The sequence below is a fragment of the Harpia harpyja genome, chromosome 6, assembly GCF_026419915.1.
Source record: "Harpia harpyja isolate bHarHar1 chromosome 6, bHarHar1 primary haplotype, whole genome shotgun sequence".
Taxonomy (NCBI): domain Eukaryota; kingdom Metazoa; phylum Chordata; class Aves; order Accipitriformes; family Accipitridae; genus Harpia; species Harpia harpyja.
Window position 1 is genome coordinate 55,996,486 of NC_068945.1, and position 5,403 is coordinate 56,001,888.

Sequence of the window (5,403 nt, forward strand, 5' to 3'; positions counted from 1 at the left end):
GCACTATGACATTTTAATATCTACATATATTGAAAATGTTAACTTTAAACTAAATTCTAAAATGAGATCAGTACTGTTTTGGCTTTCCCATACCTTGCCCGATTTGCAAAACTGCAGGTCCCTTCCAAGGCTCAGCTAAGTTTTACAACACTGCATCTCCATCTAAGCAATGTATGAATTATCACATAAAAGGAGAGACAGCACTCTTTCAATAAAATATGCAAAACTAACAAACACATTTTACCTGCACAGGATGCAATGTCTGTGCTACTTCAATATATTCTTCATTTGTACTTTTGAAACACATAACTTGAGTGGACACTGTGATTTACCATAGTTCTTGCCAAATATTTTAATTTAGAAAAATAAAGATAAGAAAGCACTTAAGCCAGGCATGTTAAAAAAATATACTTTGTACAAAAAAACTGTCTTCAGAATTTTACAGATTTAATTATTAAATTTTTCTAATAACCAGCAGAGCTTAAAATCTCGCATGTTTCATTAATACCACATTAAGATCTGTAAGAGGGAACAAAAACAATGTCAGTATCTCCTAGCAAGTAAGTATATGAAACCTTGACAAGGTTTCTTTTAAATAACTTGTTACCTTTAAGGTATAACAAACAACAGTTTTTGTCTTTGAACATACTACAAAAAAAAAAAAACCAACCCTGCTACAGTTTTGAAGGTCACGAGCAGAACTTCCGATCCTCAAAGGGATTAGGTTAACTTTTGTGGGTACAATTCTTGGTTAGTAAGAAAACGTGAACACTGATGTAGTTAGAAATACTCATCTTGCACCATTCGAAAGCCCACTACAACTAGTATTTTAAATAATCCAGAATTCAGAAGAATAAAAAGGTTTCTTTTTTCCTTAACATTCTACTAAGCCGAAACTTTTTTTTTATTCAGAGATGCCTTAAGTTTCATTCTTAGTAATAAATCAAAACTAGTATTTGCACAGTGGAAACATTCAAACACTGTACCTGTTCCAAAAACACTGTCCAACAAAATTTGCTTTTGAGAGATTCACAAATGCTCATTTGTATGGAAGACACAAGGCCAGTAACATAGATGGACTTCTTCAGGATCTCTCCAGAAGTCTGAATTGAGTTTTATTTTATATCTTCACCAATCTACACCACCCCCACAACCCCAATTTTGTTAGAATGTTACACGAACACAGCAAAATACTTTCATTAAACCTTCATTTACATTAATCTATTTAAAACAATGCCATGATTCTACAATTACGTGCACCACTCCTTAACTAAGTCCCACAAATAGTCCTTACTAAAATTAGTATTAACATGCAAGCAAAATTAAGACTGTCCTTAAATCAAACTGAGATCAGGACTAGTGAGACACTACAGCCTTCAGTGTGACACCAATTTCTGTATTTCTGTTGCTTTCCAACAGAATATTAACGGTTGTGTGTGCTGAAACTGTACCAAAGATATGAGGTAATGCAACTCCTAAAAGTAATCTGAATTTTAGTGCTAAGAGAAACTTTTCCTAGATATAGCATAAAAAGCCAGTACTATTTCCCCTCTGGAATTTCCCAGATGGCAAAAAAGCTCACCCAAAAGTCTAAGTGACAGTTAAGCAGATTTTTCCTTCAGATATGAAAAGCTTGAAGATACATAAACGGTTTTAGAACTACAGTCCGTATTATTGCATTTTTAACACCATGTTTGTAAATCAGAACTGTCTCCTGAAAAAAAGAAGTTTAGATTTCAAACCCTCCCTCTTTCAAGAGGTTTTTATTAGTTGGATTGGGGGTGGGGTGTATTTAATTTTTTATGAATATACTTCAACATATCAACATCAATGGAGTTAAAAAATAAAGGTAGAATTTCCTTTGTAATATTGTCTTCTTAAAACAAAACACAGATCTCTTTTTACAAATGGAGAAACTGAGTCACAAAGGCAAACTGACTCACTAAAACTCATACAGGGAAACTCTGGAAGATCTGAAAATTCCCAAGAGGTTCTTAGTGCATAAAATTTGCAGTCTGTAAGATAAGCTGTAAAATTTGAGTATGATTATTCCAATCTTTGGGTTTATTTCATCTCCCCCCTTGAACACTTTTTTTAAAGTGTACAAAATTATGTTCTTTTCATTTTAATCTTGAATCAGAATTCTGCTCGAGAACATGACTGAGGCCATGTAGACCACAGAGCCGTGTAGCCCTCTAAGTCATAATGCTAAAAAAATTATTCACAAGAACAGTAGCTTTAATCCTAGGGAGAGGAAAGAAGGTGGTTTCCAAAAAGGCCCATACATACACTGTTTAGAATCTTATTCATGTACTTTTAAATAAACAGAGTAAGGCATGGTTCATTAAAAAAAATCAAATCTATATAAATAAGGAAAGTATGATGGGAGTATGCATTACTGGACTATTAACGCATCACTTGGTGGTTGAAATCACTCAGCCTTTGCCCTCAAAACACATGAAAGACGTGCGTTAACAACACTCTAAAAGTCTTACTATCTTATTGTTCAACTTCAGATATACCTTAAACCACACATCAGTGCTTCTGAACAGTATCTAAATTAAAATTCTTCAGAGACTGAAGATGGTTTTGCCATTTCAATACCTCACTTTTGATTGTTTAAATCCAGAAGGTTCCAAAGCTATACTAGAATAGGAATTCATACCTCATTAAACCAAGGACAAGATTAAAGACAGGCATACCAAAAAAAAAAGTGAAAAATTTCTTTTTTTGTCGCTTAAAACATACAGCTCACAGCCTCCATAGTTTGTATCAGAGTACACTACACCAACTACCAAATAATAAATCCTTGTGACCTCCCTTCCCCCCACCCAAACATATTTATAGTGGTGATACTAAAAGGTTCATATTTCATTTAGGAAGAAAATTAGAGGTTAGGAACTGCACTTTGCCTCAGTATTTGTATGTGTATTACCACATATAAAATTTATACAGCGATATACAAAATAGATTGAAGAAAAAAATGTAATACCAAGATTACATGGTAGCAGAAGAAATTCCACATCTTAATAAAGTAACAGGTTATAATCTCACATGCATTATTTCCGTAAGTATTAAGTTCTTTTAGTATTCTCAAACTATGAATACATGGAATTACTACCCTAATGTCCAGCAAAGGTATTTCCTGGAAGGTGAACATGACGTTCACAAACGTGATTCCACAAAGAATTTAGCTGTTTTAGTGATCTTAATCCATTACTTATTTTGGTAAGTATCACTGCTTTTATGTCGTTAATAGGATGGACAGATGTACAGTATCCATCACAAATGCAGGAGCTTTTCCAAATTATTAAACTGACAGACATTATTACCTTATAGTAACCTATACACACCCCTCAAAAAAGCTGCTTGAGTCTGTTGCCTCTTTCCACCCCCCTTTTCCCCGACAAGAGTGGTCTCGTTCACTTGCCTTTCACACACATAACCAATAAAATTAATCAGCTGGAACACAGCATTTTTAAATCGCAGTAAAGTCAAGAGATGTTTTGTACGTTATTTGAAGGGAACAGTCTTTTCATTTAAACATAGTAAGACTCTAATATGCTGCAGACAAATGCACTGCATGGGGTGTGGAGGACCCGAGCTGATTAGATTACCACAACATCAGCCTCAGGCCGCCATTTTTAGAATCTCTAAAGGACAAAAGAGGGAAATTAAAAAATTTGCTCCACATTTTTTGAAAAGTAACTTTGAAAGTATAGTGATTATAATCAATTAATCATGCATTGTAAGTACAGCCATGGATATCTCTTTCTTTTCTCTGACCTGAGCCCTGGATAACAAAAACGTTTCGTTATTATTCCTTTAAGGTACTGTAAATAAACAGACTAAAACATTCCTAAATCTAGATGCAGCACTAAACTTCTGCTTTTAACGACACGTAGTATGTACCATTTTAGGGACCTCAGGGCTTTTAGCCACTGCACATTCCCTAATGGCTGAGTATGGAGGAATACAGGACCTTTATAATCAGGCTATATTATGTTTCTCTACCCTGTTTAGTACTACACAGTGAACCGTTTGTTTCTCCTCCCCTACGTCTGCAGCAATGGGGTCTACCCCACCAATATTTATTTAAGAAAGAGATTGAAATATGCCATCCAAGGAACACCAACACTGGCTGCAGAAACTAAAGCAAGAAAGGTATGCACCAATATAACTACTTACACCCTCAAGAAAGGGGGTGGAGAGAATGATCCCCTTTTAAATTGGCACAGAAACTCTTGAGGACTGCTTTCCGTTTGTCCAGGTTACACCACGAAGCGGAGATATTAGCAGGGAGGGAGGAAAAGAGGCGGGGGTGTGGAAGGCAGAGAGATTAGGCCTATAACGAGCCATTTTAGTACCACAAAGCAAAAATATACAGGATGGAGGAAGAGAATAGGTTTTCCCAAGCTTCATAGAACTCAATACGCAGTCCCAATAACACACAAACCCGTTCTGAAAACCACCAGTCTAAGGAAGTGTATGTTGTCACATAATAGCCCCTTCTAGCTCTTTTTCCAAGCATAATGCATAAATCTGGCGTAACTGCCAAAAAATTCTCCTCAGCTCCTCCAGTTACAGTAACCCGCCATATTCACAAGATATAGCGACAGCCTGCCATTTTTTAACCAAACCCCACAAAAGCAAAAACAAATTCAAGGCAACTTAAACAGAATTTAAACATGTTTCAGGGTGGGAAGGAGTTATACTCGCACCGAGGGTAATGAGACGTTCCCATCGCATTTCACTCCCTTTTTGCCACCCCCCCTCCCCAAAGCACCCACAGCAGAATACCCTGGTAACAACCAAAGACTCACCTGTAATGGTCACAGGCCAGGCAGCAGGACCCCTCAGCTGAGCCCCTTCTCTATCCCAACCAAAACAATGCAACAGCCCCACTGCGGATATCCCTACCCTAGGCAGGAACCCTCAGCAGGCTCTGGTAAAAGAAAGAAAAGAGAAAGAAAGGAAAGAGGAGACCCCCCCTCCCCCCAAACCTAGCTCAGTGCGCAGAACCCTACAGGGACGAGCTCGGAAGCGCCTTTGCCTTGGGACCTGTGTACAAACCCCGCTGCCGCCGCTGCTCCCGTGTCTCCCTCCTTTCAGCCTCCTACGCTCCCTTCTATGTCACTGCCTCTCTCTGGGAAAATGGCGTCCGCTCTCCCCTCCCTCCCACTGCACGGGGCTTACCCGCCCCGCCTGGCAGGGGCAGGGTTACCAAGGCGAAGCCAAACAGCCGCCATTTTGCTTATGGGCTGGGAGTGCAGTCTGCGCCCGCCGAGCCCTCAGTGTCCATTTTACAACAGCGCTTTGCACGTTACGCTGAACAGCTCGGGTCTGGGCGCGGCCGAGACATCAGACTGCGGCAGGGGCTGGGCAGGGGGGCTGTGAGGGGGT

At 38.7% G+C, this 5,403-nt stretch overlaps 1 protein-coding gene across 1 annotated transcript in view; it reads right to left on the reverse strand.

The window, feature by feature from the left end:
• The window catches only part of KMT2E (lysine methyltransferase 2E (inactive)), a 66,412-nt gene extending 61,232 nt beyond the window's left edge, over positions 1–5,180 (reverse strand). Inside the window, 1 exon segment of the mRNA XM_052791031.1 lies at positions 4,824–5,180. The gene's annotated coding sequence lies outside the window, so the exon portion shown is untranslated.
• Between the last annotated feature and the right edge of the window lie 223 nt (positions 5,181–5,403).